This window comes from Muntiacus reevesi, chromosome 2 (assembly GCF_963930625.1).
Source record: "Muntiacus reevesi chromosome 2, mMunRee1.1, whole genome shotgun sequence".
NCBI lineage: Eukaryota > Metazoa > Chordata > Mammalia > Artiodactyla > Cervidae > Muntiacus > Muntiacus reevesi.
The window spans coordinates 43,244,139-43,263,556 of NC_089250.1; the positions used below are offsets into that span (position 1 = coordinate 43,244,139).

Consider the following 19,418-nt stretch of genomic DNA (forward strand, 5'->3'; position numbering starts at 1 on the left):
AAGAAATGGCAGGAGGAATAAGGAAATGACCTGGGTGAATATGTGATATGGACGCATGGGCGGGGCGGGGGCGGGATAAAAGCCAAAATTATAACCAACTAAACATGGTGCCGTGGCAGTGCTGTCTTTAGTCAGCGCAGGACCGCATATGTGAAACCTCTACACAGGTTCTCAGAACTGTGACTCTGGCTGGAAAAAAGCATCTCAGCGAGTGGAAGGCAGGTTTGCTTAAGTCCATCGTCTCCACTTCTTCCTCCGTTTTGAGAGTCATGGATGAGAAAAACTATGGAAAGTATAAAGCGTCCATCTCCCCTCGGAGGCTGGAAAAATGAAGGGCTTGACCAGCAAAATAAATGCTCACACTGAGATCTAAAGTCAGAAGCATTCCTGCAATCCCCTTCATGCTGATCTCGGGAATGTCTTTGCCTCCCTCTAAATAACTCTGTAATTTGTCTCTGGCCTCTAACAGAGATGGAGTGGGTGGCTCTCTCACAACACTGCCTAAAAATAGAATTTCCCTTTTCAGAGCCAAAGGAATGCAAGCTATAGGTACCCCGATTTATATGCAAAACAAAGACTGCTTGCTTCCTCAGACAAGCGTTGCATCAGTTCAGAGTGGTAAGATGCTCTGAAAATGCAGTAAAATACAAGGAGGTCACAGAAAGGGGGGAAAGTGAATATCACTCTGGGACTGGCAGAAATTCCATTACTCCTTGACTCTGTGGACCCACTGGGTTACTGACTGAGACTCAGAACAATGTTAAAAAAAAAAAAAATGAAAAACTTACGAGGAGTCAGCAGGCCCTTTCTTCTCAGTGGGAATTATAGACACAGCAGGAGAATTTACCCCAAACATCAGAGAACAGCTTCTCTTGCACGACTTTAAAGATATTCCCTAGTGGTTCTTACTGTTTCATTTTTCCTCCGTGTTTACCCCAAGTTGGCATAAATGAATTAGTAAAACAGCAAATTTGTGCATCTGTTAATTATGTCTAAGCCCCAGAAATAGAATATATGAAATTGGCCAGACTCTTAAGATATTCTAGAAAGAAACAAAGAAAGAATGGAGACAGGGTAAAGACAAAGAGGAAGTGACCACAGCCCTTTCACTGAGACATATTCATTTCTATAAGAGATCTCAAATAACACACAAGCCCACAATAGGAATCCATATTCAAATTTAATAACCAATTTAAAGTATTTACTGAGTGGTACAGTGTGCAAGTGTCAGTGCAAGTTCAGTCACTCAGTCGTGTTTGACTCTTTGCGAACCCATGGACTGCAGCATGCCAGGCCTCCTTGTCCCTTACCAACTCCCGGAGCTTGCTCAAACTCATGTCCACTGAGTGGGTGATGCCATCCAACCATCTCATCCTCTGTTGCCTCCTTCTTCTCCTGCCCTCGATCTTTGGGAACATAAAAATAGTATTAAATGAGCCCAATGTTATGATACACACAAAATCTTCAAACAGCCTCAGTTTATTTTCTCTAACTTTAATGGCAAAAGATTAGAAATTTAGCTGGGATAAACCTTTTCTAACTCTTGGCTGATTTTCAAAAATTCTAATCCTTAGGCCAACAAAGGGTTGGGAGAGATTAGCACCAAGTGTATAGTTAAACCAGACTGGTGGACCATCTCTGCCACTTCATTATCTGTTAAATGGAGAAGCTGCAGGACTTCTCGGTGCCTCAGCCTCCACACCTGCAGACTGGGAGCAATTTTAGAATTTATCTCATAAGCTTCAATACGGGTTGGAATCAAGATTGCCAGAAGAAATACCAGTGACCTCAGATTCGCAGATGATACCACCCTTATGGCAGAAAGCAAAGAAGAATTAAAGAGCCTCTTGATGAAAGTGAAAGAGGAGAGTAAAAAAGTTGGCTTAAAGCTGAACATTCAGAAAACTAAGATCATGTCATCCGGTCCCATCACTTTATGGCAAATAGATGGGGAAACAGTGGAAACAGTGGCAGACTTTATTTTTTTGGGCAACAAAATCACTGCAGATGATGACTGCAGCCATGAAATTAAATGACACTTGCCCCTTGGAAGAAAATCTATGACCAACCTAGACAGCATATTATAAAGCAGAGACATTACTTTGCCAACAAAGGTCTGTCTAATCAAAGCTATGGTTTTTCCAGTAGTCATGTATGGATGTGAGAGCTGGACTATTAAGAAAACTGAGTGCTGAAGAACTGATGCTTTTGAACTATGGTGTTGGAGAAGACTCTTGATAGTCTCTTGGACTATAAGGAAATCCAACCAGTCTATCCTAAAGGAAATCAGTTCTGAATATTCATTGGGAGGACTGATGCTGAAGCTGAAAGTGGCCAACTGATTCGAAGAACTGACTCATTTGAAAAGACCCTGAGGGGAGGAGCCAAGATGGCGGAGGAGTAGGACGGAGAGACCACTTTCTCTCCTAGAAATTCATCAAAAGAATAACTGAACGCAGAGCAAACTTCACAAAACAACTTCTGATCGCTAGCTGAGGTCATCAGGCGCCCAGAAAAGCAGCCCATTGTCTTCGAAAGGAGGTAGGACAAAATATAAAAGATAAAAAGCGAAACAAAAGAGCTAAGGACGGAGATCCGTCCCGGGAAGGGACTTAATAGAGGACGTTCCCAGACACCGGGAAACCCTCGCACTGGCGGGCCTGGGGGAAGTGTTGGAATCTCGAGTTTGAATCTGACTGGGAGGGATAGAATAAATAAAACCCACAGATTACGAGCCTAAAAGCAACTCCCAGCAGAAAAGTACCCCAGACGCCCGCATCCGCCACCAGCAAGTGGGGGCGGAACGGAGAGGGGCGGGCGGCATTACTTGGGGCAGGGTCCGGGCCTGAGCGCCCTGAGGACAATCGGAGGGAGCTTTTGTGAGTTGCCAGCTTGAACTGTGGGAGAGCAAAGAGAGAGAGAAAACTAACCGGCCCGAACACACTGCCGGCCGTTCGCAGAACAAAGGGACCGAGATTCTGGGCGACCGAAGTCCGCCGGGAGGGTCGCGGCGAAACGGAGGGTGCGGGCGCCTGACCGGCGCGGGCGGGAACTGGGGCTGGGGACGCAGAGGGCAGAGGGCGCGCACGCCCGACTGGCGCCGGCGGGGACTGAGACTGGGACCGCGCGGAGCAGAAGACGCGCCGCACCCGGGGAGAGAGCGCCCGTCAAGCGCCTGGCTGCCTGGGCCGCTCGGGCGGCGTGGGGACGGAGCACGGGCCCAGCTTTGTGTGCCGCGCTTTTGTGAATCGCCCGAGGGCTGGAGCCGCGCGCAGCGTGGCGCGCGCTTCAGACAGAAGAGCCTGGAGCCTGAGCAGCGCAGACCGAGAAAAGAGCGCAAGCCTCTCCCGGGAGCGCCGGCCCCTCCCCGCACAGCCCCTCCCCGCACAGCCCCTCCCCGCACAGCCCCTCCCCGCACAGCCCCTCCCCGCAGCGCGACGGAACTAGCTACCTGAATAAGAATCCACCTCCGCCCCGTGTCAGGGCGGAAATTAGGCGCGGAAGAGAGACCGGCAACAGAACCCAAATAAAGGCAACCGCTTCAGAAGGGACCGGTGCAACAGATTAAAATCCCTGAAGAAACCACCGACTGACTACACCGGAAGGGCCTGTAGATATCGAGAAGTGTAAGCTGGAACGAGGAGCTATCTGAAGCTGAGCCGAACCCACACTGACCGCAACAGCTCCAGAGAAATTCCTAGATATATTTTTTCTTTTTCTTTTCTTTTCTTTTTTTTTTTTTTTTTAAGTAAGGAAAAAAAAAATTTTTTTTTCTTTTTTCTTGGTTCTCTTTTATTTTCCTTGAAAAATTCCTTATTACTCCCCCATTACTCCTTAACTTTCATAGATTTTTACGATTTTTTTTAATTAGGCAAAACAATTTTTTTTTCTCTTTCTTTTTTCTTTTTTTTCTTTTTCTTCTTTTTTTTTCTGTTCTTTTTTCTTCTTCTCTTCTATTTTCTTTTTCTTTTTCTCTTATTTCTTTTAAAGCCCTCTAGCACTCCTTTTACTACGCCTTAATTTTCATTTTCAATCCACTATAACCTTACAGAAGAAAGGGAAAAAAAAAAAAAAAAAAAGAAGAGAAGCCCTATTTTTATACCAAACTTCATATATATTTCTAAAATTTCTTTTGTGTGTTTTGGTTTTTGTTTTTAATATAGTATTTTTAAGAGTCTAACCTCTACTCTAGATTTTTAATTTTTGTTTTTCAGTATATGATATAAATTGTGAACATTTAAGAATCCAATATTCAGCTCCCATTTTTATTCACGAATGTGTTGATTATTCTCTCCCAATCTTGACTCTGTTTTCTACCTCAGAACACCTCTATTTCCTCCTTTCCCCTTCTCTTCCCAATCCAATTCTGTGAATCTTTGTGGGTGTCTGGGCTACGGAGAACACTCTGGGATCAGACAACTTCGTAGATCTGTCTCTCTCCTCTTGAGTCCCCCTCTTTCTCCTCCTGCCCATCTCTATCTCCCTCCTCCCTCTCCTCTTCTCCATGTAACTCGGTGAACCTCTCTGGGTATCCCTAACGGGGGAGAAACTTTCCACCATTAACATAGAAGTTTTATTATCAGTGCTGTATAGTTGGAGAAGTCCTGAGACTACAGGAAGAATAAAACTGAAATCCAGAAGCAGGAGACTTAAGCCCAAAACCTGAGAACACCAGAAAACTCCTGACTACATGGAACTTTAAGTAATAAGTGACCGTACAAAAGCCTCCATACCTGCACCAAAACCAACCACCACCCAAGAGCCAATAAGTTTTAGAGCACGACATACCACGCAAATTCTCCAGCAACGCAGGAACATTGCCCTGAACGTCAACATACAGACAGCCCAAGGTCACACCTAACACATAGACCCATCTCAAAACTCATTACTGGGCACTCCATTGCTATCCAAAGAGAAGAAATCAAGATCCGCACACCAGAACACTGACGCAAGCTTCGCTAATCAGGAAACCTTGACAAGCCAATCGTCTAACCCCACCCACTGGGTGAAACCTCCACAATAAAAGGAACCACAGACCTGCAGAATACAGAAAGCCCACTCCAGACACAGCAATCTAAACAAGATGAAAAGGCAGAGAAATACCCAACAGGTAAAGGAACATGAAAAAAGCCCACCAAGTCAAACAAAAGAGGAGGAGATAGGGAATCTACCTGAAAAAGAATTTAGAATAATGATAATAAAAATGATCCAAAATCTTGAAAGCAAAATGGAGGTACAGATAAATAGCCTGGAGACAAAGATTGAAAAGATGCAAGAAATGTTTAATAAAGATCTAGAAGAAATAAAAAAGAGTCAATTAAAAATGAATAATGCAATGAATGAGATCAAAAACACTCTGGAGGGAACCAAGAGTAGAATAACGGAGACAGAAGATAGGATAAGTGAGGTAGAAGATAAAATGGTGGAAATAAATGAAGCAGAGAGGAAAAAAGAAAAAAGGATCAAAAGAAATGAGGACAACCTCAGGGACCTCTGGGACAATGTGAAACGCCCCAACATTCGAATCATAGGAGTCCCAGAAGAAGAAGACAAAAAGAAAGGCCATGAGAAAATACTCGAGGAGATAATAGCTGAGAACTTCCCTAAAATGGGGAAGGAAATAGCCACCCAAGTCCAAGAAACCCAGAGAGTCCCAAACAGGATAAACCCAAGGCGAAACACCCCAAGACACATATTAATCAAATTAACAAAGATCAAACACAAAGAACAAATACTAAAAGCAGCAAGGGAGAAACAACAAATAACACACAAAGGGATTCCTATAAGGATAACAGCTGATCTATCAATAGAAACCCTCCAGGCCAGAAGGGAATGGCAGGACATACTGAAAGTAATGAAAGAGAATAACCTACAACCTAGATTACTGTACCCAGCAAGGATCTCATTCAGATATGAAGGAGAATTCAAAAGCTTTACAGACAAGCAAAAGCTGAGAGAATTCAGCACCACCAAACCAGCTCTTCAACAAATGCTAAAGGATCTTCTCTAGACAGGAAATGCAGAAAGGTTGTATAAACGTGAACCCAAAACAACAAAGTAAATGACAACGGGACCACACCTATCAATAATTACCTTAAATGTAAATGGGTTGAATGCCCCAACCAAAAGACAAAGATTGGCTGAATGGATACAAAAACAAGACCCCTATATATGCTGTCTACAAGAGACCCACCTCAAAACAAGGGACACATACAGACTGAAAGTGAAGGGCTGGAAAAAAATATTTCACGCAAACGGAGACCAAAAGAAAGCAGGAGTCGCAATACTCATATCAGATAAAATAGACTTCCAAATAAAGGATGTGAAAAGAGACAAAGAAGGACACTACATAATGATCAAAGGATCAATCCAAGAAGAAGATATAACAATTATAAATATATATGCACCCAACATAGGAGCACCGCAATATGTACGGCAAACACTAACGAGTATGAAAGAGGAAATTAATAGTAACACAATAATAGTGGGAGACTTTAATACCCCACTCACAACCATGGATAGATCAACTAAACAGAAAATCAACAAGGAAACACAAACCTTAAATGATACAATGGACCAGCTAGACCTAATTGATATCTATAGGACATTTCACCCCAAAACAATCAACTTCACCTTTTTCTCAAGTGCACACGGAACCTTCTCCAGAATAGATCACATCCTGGGCCATAAATCTGGTCTTGGAAAATTCAAAAAAATTGAAATCATTCCAGTCATCTTTTCTGACCACAGTGCAGTAAGATTAGATCTCAATTACAGGAAAAAAATTGTTAAAAATTCTAACATATGGAGGCTAAATAACACGCTTCTGAATAACCAACAAATCATAGAAGAAATCAAAAAAGAAATCAAAGTATGTATAGAAATAAATGAAAATGAAAACACAACAACCCAAAACCTATGGGACACTGTAAAAGCAGTGCTAAGGGGAAGGTTCATAGCATTACAGGCACACATCAAGAAACAAGAAAAAAGCCAAATAAATAACCTAACTCTACACCTAAAGCAATTAGAGAAGGAAGAAATGAAGAACCCCAGGGTTAGCAGAAGGAAAGAAATCTTAAAAATTAGGGCAGAAATAAATGCGAAAGAAACTAAAGAGACCATAGCAAAAATCAACAAAGCTAAAAGCTGGTTTTTTGAAAAAATAAACAAAATTGACAAACCATTAGCAAGACTCATTAAGAAACAAAGAGAGAAGAACCAAATTAACAAAATAAGAAATGAAAAGGGTGAGATCACAACAGACAACACTGAAATACAAAGGATCATAAGAGACTACTACCAGCAGCTCTATGCCAATAAAATGGACAACTTGGATGAAATGGACAAATTCTTAGAAAAGTATAACTTTCCAAAACTGAACCAGGAAGAAATAGAAGATCTTAACAGAGTCATCACAAGCAAGGAAATCGAAACTGTAATCAGAAATCTTCCAGCAAACAAAAGCCCAGGACCAGATGGCTTCACAGCTGAATTCTACCAAAAATTTAGAGAAGAGCTAACACCTATCTTACTCAAACTCTTCCAGAAAATTGCAGAAGAAGGTAAACTTCCAAACTCATTCTATGAGGCCACCATCACCCTAATTCCAAAACCAGACAAAGATGCCACAAAAAAAGAAAACTACAGGCCAATATCACTGATGAACATAGATGCAAAAATCCTTAACAAAATTCTAGCAAACAGAATCCAACAACATATTAAAAAAATCATACACCATGACCAAGTGGGCTTTATCCCAGGAATGCAAGGATTCTTTAATATCCGCAAATCAATCAACGTAATACACCACATTAACAAATTGAAAGATAAAAACCATATGATTATCTCAATAGATGCAGAGAAAGCCTTTGACAAAATTCAACACTCATTTATGATTAAAACTCTCCAGAAAGCAGGAATAGAAGGAACATACCTCAACATAATAAAAGCTATATATGACAAACCCACAGCAAGCATCACCCTCAATGGTGAAAAATTGAAAGCATTTCCTCTGAAATCAGGAACAAGACAAGGATGCCCACTCTCACCACTACTATTCAACATAGTGTTGGAAGTTTTGGCCACAGCAATCAGAGCAGAAAAAGACATAAAAGGAATCCAGATAGGAAAAGAAGAAGTGAAACTCTCGCTGTTTGCAGATGACATGATCCTCTACATAGAAAACCCTAAAGACTCTTCCAGAAAATTACTAGAGCTAATCAATGAATATAGTAAAGTTGCAGGATATAAAATTAACACACAGAAATCCCTTGCATTCCTATACACTAACAATGAAAAAACAGAAAGAGAAATTAAGGAAACAATACCATTCACCATTGCAACAAAAAGAATAAAATACTTAGGAGTATATCTACCTAAAGAAACAAAAGACCTGTACATAGAAAACTATAAAACACTGATGAAAGAAATCAAAGAGGACACAAACAGATGGAGAAACATACCGTGTTCATGGATTGGAAGAATCAATATTGTCAAAATGGCTATTCTACCCAAAGCAATCTATAGATTCAATGCAATCCCTATCAAGCTACCAACGGTATTTTTCACAGAACTAGAACAAATAATTTCACAATTTGTATGGAAATACAAAAAACCTCGAATAGCCAAAGTAATCTTGAGAAAGAAGAATGGAACTGGAGGAATCAACCTGCCTGACTTCAGACTCTACTACAAAGCCACAGTCATCAAGACAGTATGGTACTGGCACAAAGACAGAAATATAGATCAATGGAACAGAATAGAAAGCCCAGAGATAAATCCACGAACCTATGGACACCTCATCTTTGACAAAGGAGGCAAGGATATACAATGGAAAAAAGACAATCTCTTTAACAAGTGGTGCTGGGAAAACTGGTCAACCACTTGTAAAAGAATGAAACTAGAACACTTTCTAACACCATACACAAAAATAAACTCAAAATGGATTAAAGATCTAAATGTAAGACCAGAAACTATAAAACTCCTAGAGGAGAACATAGGCAAAACACTCTCCGACATAAATCACAGCAAGATCTTCTATGACCCACCTCCCAGAATATTGGAAATAAAAGCAAAAATAAACAAATGGGACCTAATGAAAATTAAAAGCTTTTGCACAACAAAGGAAACTATAAGTAAGGTGAAAAGACAGCCCTCAGATTGGGAGAAAATAATAACAAATGAGGAAACAGACAAAGGATTAATCTCAAAAATATACAAGCAACTCCTGAAGCTCAATTCCAGAAAAATAAACGACCCAATCAAAAAATGGGCCAAAGAACTAAACAGACATTTCTCCAAAGAAGACATACAGATGGCTAACAAACACATGAAAAGATGCTCAACATCACTCATCATCAGAGAAATGCAAATCAAAACCACAATGAGGTACCATTACACGCCAGTCAGGATGGCTGCTATCCAAAAGTCTACAAGCAATAAATGCTGGAGAGGGTGTGGAGAAAAGGGAACCCTCTTACACTGTTGGTGGGAATGCAAACTAGTACAGCCACTATGGAAAACAGTGTGGAGATTTCTTAAAAAACTGGAAATAGAACTGCCATATGACCCAGCAATACCACTTCTAGGCATACACACTGAGGAATCCAGATCTGAAAGAGACACGTGCACCCCAATGTTCATCGCAGCACTGTTTATAATAGCCAGGACATGGAAGCAACCCAGATGCCCATCAACAGATGAATGGATAAGGAAGCTGTGGTACATATACACCATGGAATATTACTCAGCCGTTAAAAAGAATTCATTTGAATCAGTTCTAATGAGATGGATGAAACTGGAGCCCATTATACAGAGTGAAGTAAGCCAGAAGGATAAAGAACATTACAGTATACTAACACATATATACGGAATTTAGATAGATGGTGGCGATAACCCTATATGCAAAACAGAAAAAGAGACACAGAAGTACAGAACAGACTTTTGAACTATGGGGGAGAACGTGAGGGTGGGATGTTTTGAAAGAACAGCATGTATACTATCTATGGTGAAACGGACCACCAGCCCAGGTGGGATACATGAGTCAGGTGCTCGGGCCTGGTGCACTGGGAGGACCCTGAGGAGTCGGGTGGGGAGGGAGGTGGGAGGGGGGATCGGGATGGGGAATACGTGTAACTCTATGGCTGATTCATGTCAATGTATGACAAAACCCACTGAAATGTTGTAAAGTGATTGGCCTCCAACTAATAAAATAATATTTAAAAAAAAAAATAAATAAATAAAAAAAAAAAACAAATAAAAAAAAAAAAAAAAAAAAAAAAAAAAAGACCCTGATTCTGGGAAGGATAGAAGGTGGCAGCAGAAGGGGATGACAGAGAATGAGATGATTGGATGGCATCGCCGATTTGATGGACATGAGTTTGAGCAAGTTCTGGGAGTTGGTGATGGACAGGGAAGCCTGATATGCTGCATGGGGTCGCAAAGAGTTGGACACAACTGAGCGACTGAACTGAACTGACCCCAGATTCATATGTCAAAGTCCTCAGAATGTGGCCTTATTTGGAGATGGGTTCTTTGAAGATGTCATCAAGCTAAAATGAAGTCAGCATGGTGGCCCCTGATCCAGGGGAAATTCAGAAGCAGACAGGAAAAACCTCACATGAAGATGGAGGCAAAGACTGGAGTGATGTGTCTGCAGGCCCAGATCACCCACCCTGCTGATGCTGTGATCTCAGACTACGGGCCTCGGAACCCTGAGAAGCTAAGTCTCTACTTAGTCATTGAGTCTGTCATACTTTGTTAGGGCAGCCCTAAAAAGCTAATGGGCTTCCCGGGTGGTCCTGGTGGTAAAGTTCCCGCCTCCCGATGCAGGATATGTAAGAGACATGAGTTTAGTCCCTGGGTTGGGAAGATCCCCTGGAGGAGGGCATGGCAACCCACTCCAGTATCCTTGCCTGGAGAATCCCATGGACAGAAGAACCTGGCGGGCTACAATCTATGAGGTCACAAAGAGTTGAAAACAACAGAAGCAACTTAGCATGTACCCACAAAAAAAAAAAAAAAAAAAAAAAAAAAAAAAAAACCCTAATATCAGGTTATTGAGAAGTTGATGGACTGACAAATGTGAAAAGTTTGGAGGCACACCAGGAGAAAGATAAAACCTCAGTAAAAGTGAGCTAGGATTATTGTTATTGTTAGTGCTACAGCTTGGGCCATTTTAGATTTTAATGAAATATATTCAGTGATTTCCTCTAAATAGCATAACTATGTGGAGTCAGTGACCTCAGGTGGCCCTTACCAGGTTACTTGACTGACAGTTGGATACAATGGTCAGTGGGTTTGGTGAGAAGCTGTTTGGAGGATGTGCAGTTAGCCTGACTCTATTCCGTGCCTTCCAGCGGCTGGGTTCAGGCTGTCCCCACCACCCTGCGGGTGCAGGAGGGCAGCCCCAGGTTGTTCTGTACATAGTTGCAAACACACGAGCATGCCCAGCTCTTAGGTGAAGCCTGTGTGCTCTCCTCCTCAAGGAAAGATGATTGCATGGGGAGACGACACGGAGCAGAGCAGGAAAGCAGTTCCTGACCCCTCGGTCCCCGAGCACTGAGCAGCTCAGGTTAACCACAGATAGTCCAGCCCAGTAGTTTTCCTTCTCAACTGCAGAGCATAGTGGGAAGCTTATTTCTAGACTTGCCCAAGAATGCAGAGTGCTTTGGAAAGGTGGTTCTGTGGGCCGTGGCCCCAGCGGCATTCTCATCGGTGCCAAGTCTTAGCATACTCTGCAGCTTCCTGCCTCCGTCCGGGGTTTGACCTTTCCCGGGGGGGCTTGACTGTTATCTCTGAAAGTCACTCCCTGACACTCACACTCAACTGTGCAGACCTTACAGGCCAATACGTGTCTCAAAACTTGGGCTGAGTTGCTCTGTCTCGGAAATTCTCTCTTTTCACCTCTCCCAAGCTTTAACTTGAAGATGAGTCCTTGGGAGCTTGCAGCTGACACATGACAGGTGCCTTCTCTAGGAGTGAATGGAGCTGACATGTCAGGCAGACCCAGGAGAAATTCTGCACGGCCAGGAGGTGCCAGCTCCCCCCGCTTCATGTCCCCATGTGAAAGGGTGTAGGCACCGTGTTCCTGGAGGGTGGGGGCCCAGGTTGGCAGGCACCCCTCTCCCTTCAGGACCATCTACAGGGCTGGGAAGGAGGGTCTGATTGCCCAGATCCTTGAATACTGTGCCTTGTTTATAACTTTCCCAAGGAGTTTTTTTCTTGAAACACACATTTGAGCAAAATGCTGTCTGACCATCACTCACATGCTTTAACATAGATAGCCAAATAACCCTTTTGTTAGCTTTTGAGGAATTTCAGCCTGACATACAGGTGGCATGAGAGCAAGTTCTCTGTTCAGTTTTGTTACTAGATACTTGAAATAAGCAGCTAGTGTGATTAAGTCTCATGGAATCCCCTTGATACACCTCTATTATAAAATGACATGGAAGGCTATTACATTTGCATGTTTTAGAGAGTTTTATATATATATATATATATATATATATATATATAGAGAGAGAGAGAGAGAGAGAGAGAGACAGACAGACAGACAGACAGACAGACAGAGACAGGAAGATTTAAGATACTATCAAATAGCATTCCAGGGATGTGGGAAGTTGTCTTTGCTATCAAACAAAGAAGGGCATTTCACAGGCAGCAAGTAACTCCCAGGTTGTCTTAGGTCAAACTGAGTTCTCAGATCTTCAAATGATCTTCAGGTTTCCGTGGTACCTATCAAACATGTGGGACACTCACTTTATGCCAGGCTTTTTAAAGATTAAAAAGTGACTTGGGCTTCCCTGGTGGCTCAGAGGTTAAAGTGTCTGCCTGCAATGCAGGAGACCCGGATTCGATCCCTGGGTCGGGAAGATCTCCTGGAGAAGGAAATGGCAACCCACTCCAGTATTCTTGCCTGGAGAATCCCACGGACAGAGGAGCCTGGTAGGCTAGAGTCCATGGGGTTGCAAAGAGTCGGACACGACTGAGCGACTTCACTTCTTTCTAAAATAACCTTTGCTTTCAGTCTGTCTGAAAACATACAAACTGCAGCACCATATAATGAGTGTTTAATGAATGGTTACCTAATGAATTTAAAACAAGTTACACAGACACAGGCACAGATGTGAGGTTTTCCAAGAACATTCCCATGTAACATGTAGAGGTAGTTGTGTGGTTAATGTTGGTACCCCGGGAATGAGCGTGTGCAAAATGATCAAAGACAGCACAAACCATACCTATTAAATCATTAACCTAATGTCATGCTTCATTCAGTACATCTCCTAAAGATATGAAATTTAATTTATAATTGTAAGTGAATATGTAATATATGCTCATTGCCTTGATAGAAATATTTGCAGAGTATTAAGGAGCAGGAAAAAAGTACATAATTTTGCTTGCAGATGAAGAGAAAGACTCATCTTGAACAGGGTCTCAAGGAACAAAGAGGTTGTAAAATGTGAAGTTTAAGGATCTGGTGGTAGGGCAGGGTGATCTGGGAAAGGGAAGGGTGGGGATTTGGCACAGAATTGCAAATATACGCACAGGACACGTGCGAAGAGAGGTGAGAATTGTCACATGGAGGATGGGAGTGCGGGCAGGGCTCTGGCGTCCTTCTATGTCTGCCAGGTAAATGTCTCTCCTTATGCTCTACCTATCTGCCCACTTACCTTTCTGTCCATCTATGCCTTTCTGTCTATCTATCTATCTACCACCTATCTAACTACTTATCTATTCAATCCACTCATTCAACCATCCATCCATCCTCTGTATGTATCTACATATCCATCCTATCTGTTTATCATCTATTTTCTCTTTCTATCTATCTACTTACTTATCTTTCATCTATCTATCATCTATCTTCATCTATCTACTTACTTATCTATTCAATCCATTTGTCCAACCATTCATTCATCCTCCATATATATTTATTTCACTGTCCATCCTATCTATTTATCATCTATCTATTTATCTGCCTATCTATCTGAACACTGTTCCTGAAAGCTGCTCCAAGTTTGTGTAGTCTCTTAAGGACTCAGTCCACCACTGAACTGGTAGCTTTGCTGGAATATTCTATCATAAATGATATGAAGGAGATATTTTAAAACATTTCTAAAAATCAGTAACCTCAGAATTGGGTCATCTTCTTTTGGATTCAAGTAGCGCGTGGGACAACTTTAACTGTTTGTGCAGGAGTGATACTACTGAAGTGTTCATGCTGACATCCCGTGTGTGCCATTTTGTCTCAATTCAAGGGTGTGGCTACACACACAAACAGACATCATCCCCAAATTAAGTGTTTTATGGAATTCTAAAGTTCAGTTGCTCAGTCGTGTCCAACTTTTTGTGACTCCAATGGTCTGCAGCACGCCAGGCTTCCCTGTCCATCACCAACTCCCGGAGCTTGCTCAAACTCATTCCCATCAAGTCGGTGATGCCATCCAACCATCTCATCCTCTGTCGTCACCTTCTCCTCCTGCCTTCAATATGTCCGAGTATCAGAGTCTTTTCTAAAGGTTGGAGTCAATTAAGCAACAGGGATTCTAAAGGTTGGAGTCAGCTGAGAAGTTAGATTTGCTTCTTTCCAGCGTAGCATTTCAGATGGAGGCCGCTTACTAAGCTTCACTTTCCAAAGCTTGTTTTTGCTTGCGGAAGTTTGGTTTATGCTGGTGGGGGTTGTGTAGGTGATGGGATCCTCAGTCATGTGAAGTCAGAAGAGTGTGGGGGCGGCCTTCTCCATGTGGGGTCTTCTCAGTGATGCCTTCAGCGTGCCGGGGTGTGTTGTCACTGTGTAGGGTCACTGCTCAAAGGCCGTTTCCTCTTATAGTCCAACCAGGTATAGTCTCTCTCTCTCTCTTTAGAGCAACAGGACTTCCTTCAGCCATATAAGGATGCCTGACTGTCCTGTGATGGTCAGGCCTTACTAAACACACTGCTGATTTCTATGTGTTACAGCTGATGGCAGCCTATAACAGGCACCCATGCACTGAAGGTGGATCTACAGTCTTGCTTGGCAGGAGGAATGGATAATCGACAGCTCCCTTTCCTGTGGCAAGTTCCAGCATGTTTAGTCATCAAGGGTGCTGTGCTTAATGACTCAGTTGTGTCTGACTCTTTGCGACCCCATGGACTACAGTCCACTAGGTTCCTCTGTCCTTGGGGTTTCTCCAGGCAAGAATACTGGAATGGATTACCAAGCCCTCTTCCAGGGATCTTCCTGACCCAGGGATTGAACCCAGGTCTCCAGCACTGTAGGAGGATTCTTTACCAGCTGAGCCATGCGGGAAGCCTTGTCATTGAGGGAAGATGAACACAACTGCATTTCTGAGGTTTTGCCCAATTTATGCCTTTATGTGGAGGGCATTTACTTTAAAAATTCCAGGGTTTTAAGCATATGGCAGCTATATGCATGCATGCTCAGTTGCTAAGTCATGTTCAACTCTTTGTGACCCCATGGACTATAGCCTTCCAGGTTTCTCTGTCCATGGGATTTCCCAGGCAAGGATACTGGAGTGGGTTGCCATTTTCTTCTCCAGATGATCTTCCTGACCCAGGGATTGAACCCGTGTCTCCTGAACTGCAGGCAGATCCTTTACCACAGAGCCACAGGGGAAGCCCACACGGCTGCTCTGTCAGCCAGTCCAGTCGCTCAGTCGTGTCTGACTCTTTGTGACCCCATGGACTGCAGCACACCAGGCTTCCTATACTCCTCTTTTATTTCCCTGAAAAGAGTTTCACTGTGTTTTTAATTTTGAGTGTTTTAGAGGATGCATGGGTTAACAGTCTGTTTGAATTATTTCGTGTTGCATAACCCTGTCCTGCCTTATAGTAGCTTAGTTTAATAATAAATGAACTTTGTTAATCTAATCCTGGGTAATTCAGGAAACAGAATGTCCTCCTCCTAATGTCTTTTTCTGATAATGATGGAGATTTATTTTGATAGAATCGCTTCCACGGAAGATGAAGCACTCCCGATGGCTGCTCTCAACCACAGATGGCCACGGCAGGCATGGAGTCCTTGGGTGGACAAAGCAGGCGGGCTCCTCAAGGGCACAGGACCAGGCTGCATCCACTGGTGGCTTCTCACAGCGGGAGCTCTGGGGACACAGTCAGATGCTAGGGGGTTGGCCCACGAGGAAATGGGAGAGAGCTAGGCTCTGTTTGGCCCTTCCATTCAACCAGTTAATAAATATTCAATAAATGTTGACTTGCCTTCCTGGGCAATGAGGATAATGCAATGCAAGGCACCCAAACATCCTTGCCTTTCTAGGGTTTCCATCTTGGTTCATGAAGTTGGAAATGATGTCGCTGAGTGGAATGTGTTGGATGAAGGTTAGTGCCACAGGGAAGAACAGGAGGAGGAGGAGGGCAGAGACTGCTGCCAGCTCCTGCTGGTTGGGGGTGGGAGTGGGGCATTTTCAACAACCATGAGGAGGAGAAGGACCCAAGGAGGAAATATCATTTCACAAAGTTCAGAACAGAGTGCATCTCAGGGGGAAACCCTCCAGGTAGACAGACAGACAAGCAAGTGCAAAGGGCGGGAGACTGGGAGATGCTGGTGGAGATTCTGGTCTCGGGACAGCAGGGGACCTGCAGCCGGGATGTGGCTGGGGGTGGCATTTCCGGTGGAGAACTGGAGCGATCCGACCTCACTGCTTAAATGGTGGGGTGCCAGGGGTAGAGCCCAGCTGCAGGGCCGCGCGGGCATCATGATGAGACACAGAGGTGACCTGGACCAGAGGAGTGGCGGGAGAGATGGGAGAAGTGGGCAGACCGTGGACGTGTTCTGGAAGTTTGATGGAACACCTATGGACACGTGGCATGGGGGAGCAGTGAGGGCTACAGAGGCTGTCCCAGCAAACGGGGGGAGGGCAAGGGGGCTGCAGGGTGTCAGACTGAGCCCAGACCCTGGGGTGGGGATGCCAAAACTGTCTCCTCCCCTCAGAGATGGTGCGCAGTGCCAGGGACAGGAGGTGTGTGTGCCCCCTGGGGCAGAACTGAGGGCCAGGGTCGTTTGGAGGGGAGGACCTCCTTCTAAGTCCTTGGATGGCGCTTCCTAGCAAAATACACATGAACAAGAGAAAGACCTTCACATTTGTCTAATTTTATTTAATATGTGTTAAATGATACAGGGGCTTCACAAGGAAGTGAAGACCCAAAGACGCAATCAGAGCTGAACGCTTGTTGACCAGGCTGGACACAGAGCAGGGCATTGTGAAAACCCAACAAGGCCACTGGGTTTGGGCCAGGGCAGTGGATGCTGGGTGGCTTTGTCACTAAGAAGCTGGGCTTAATTTTCCAAGCTTGGCTGTCTCTCTGGGGTGCCCCCCTCACATACAGGGAGGACCCGCGCACATGGCAGTTTCAGCTCCTACTTTCAGGAAGAAGGATGATGGTCAGAGGGCTCCGCTTGCACCTGCTGTTTTTCAAGAACATTTAACTCAAAGCAATCAATGTGTCAGATCAGCGTGTTTGCGGGGTTGGCGTGTGCCGGACGCTCCACACGTGGTGCAGCTGGCTCAGGGCCATGGCCAGCACAGAACACACACACACATACTGCGTCCCTTAGGGACTGATGGGGAAGTACTGCTCTTGATGGTGAATGCAGGTCATGGCTGTTTTCCCACGTGGGGTGGGAGCCTCACTCCCTAAAATTGTTCTCGCAGAAGCTGTCCTTGGGCATCAGTTCTACGGGCAGAACAGGGCTGTACTTGCACTGACCCTGGGCAGTGCACCTGGGGCCCAAGCAGCAGGACATTCTTGGTGGGTACCCACAGGACTGCATGAGGCAAGTAGACACGGGGCTTCTCGGGACAAGATGTTGACTTGAGAGGAGGCCCTGTGGAAGCTACCTGGCCCCCAGATCTTTATCTCTTCCTTCAAAGATGGTCTCACTAGGAAACTCCAGCATTATGGGCTTATTCATTTGTAGGTCTGAAAGGATTTATGGTTTGGGGAAAAGTTGTTATGAGAATGCATATAACTTTGGGAGGAGTAACTCATTAAACATTTCTTAAGTAGCCCTTCCAGACGAGCCAATTTCTAAGGTCAGTCTGAGATAAAGTCAGATTTGGGCAAAGGTTGTGCATGTCCTTATCATGGTATCCAGTCCCATCACTTCATGGCAAATAGATGGGGAAACAATGGAAACAGTGACAGACTTTATTTTCTTGGGCTCCAAAATCACTGCAGATGGTGACTGAAGCCATGAAATTAAAAGACACTTGCTCCTTGCAAGAAAAGCTATGACTAACCTAGACAGCATATTAGAAAGCAGAGACATTACTTTGCCAACAAAGGTCTATCTGGTCAAGGCTATGGTTTTTCCAGTAGTTATGTATGGATATGAGAGTTGGACTATAAAGAAAGCTGAGTATCAAAGAATTGATGCTTTTGAACTGTGGTGTTGGAGAAGACTCTTGAGAGTCCCTTGAACTCTCAAAGGGAGTTCAGGAAAGGAAATCAGCCCTGAATGTTCATTTGAAGGACTGATGCTGAAGTTGAAACTCCAATACTGTGGCCACCTGATGTAAAGAACTGACTCCTTGGAAAAGATTGAAGGCGAGAGAAGAAGGGGACGACAGAGTATGAGATGGTTGGATAGCATCACCGACTCGATGGACTTGAATTTTTGCAGGCTCCGGGAGTTGGTGATGGACAGGGAGGCCTGGAGTGCTGCAGTCCATGGGGTCGCAAAGAGTTGGACACAACTGAGCAACTGAGCACACATGCAAGAGAAAGAAAAGCCTTGTGTGGACAGCTGAAGGGGCAGCCCCAAGACACACAGCAGCAATCTTTCAGCCAGGCACACATCTGCAGCTGTGCTTTCAGCCATTCAACCCTGGAAGCAAAACATTTCTCTTATGGAACTCGGAGCTCTCCTCATCAGTGCTCCGTAAGACGCCCCTGGCTACCTATTAACACCCGGGGCCAATTAGAGGTATTGATTTTATCCTAAAATCCTCATCCAAAACTGACTCTCTGAATATCTGGGAGTTCTTCTCTCTCCAGTTGCTCTCCACCACTCCTCGAATTTCACTGAAAGTCCTTGAGACACTGTGCTTTTCTCTAAATAGGTCAGTACAGCATTTTACTTTGCAATGGGTTCTGATTTTTTTCTTGGTGAACTTGGGATGGTTATTTCCACCCGCGGGCTACTGTGACATAGTGCCTGGCAGTGCCAAGAGCTTCCCGTGGCATCAGAAGGCCAGCTGGTGCCCTCCGGGTAGGGCCCGTCGGATGTTCAGCTGAGAGGCCCAGAGACCGAGGGGCATCGTTTTATCTCACGGCATCAGTGGTGGCCTCCAGGGACTTTGCTAATGCAGAAAGTCTTTTCTTTTTTCTTTTTTTAAGTAGAAGCTTGAAAATCTGAAAGAGTAACTGATGGAAACCAAACTGAACTGAAACATATTTTT

At 44.0% G+C, this 19,418-nt stretch overlaps 1 long non-coding RNA gene across 1 annotated transcript in view; it reads right to left on the reverse strand.

The window, feature by feature from the left end:
- Positions 1-1,317: 1,317 nt before the first annotated feature.
- The window catches only part of LOC136157859 (uncharacterized), a 56,814-nt gene continuing 38,713 nt past the window's right edge, over positions 1,318-19,418 (reverse strand). Inside the window, exon 3 of the long non-coding RNA XR_010661285.1 lies at positions 1,318-1,406. This is a non-coding gene — a long non-coding RNA (uncharacterized lncRNA). The remainder of the gene's footprint in view (positions 1,407-19,418) is intronic.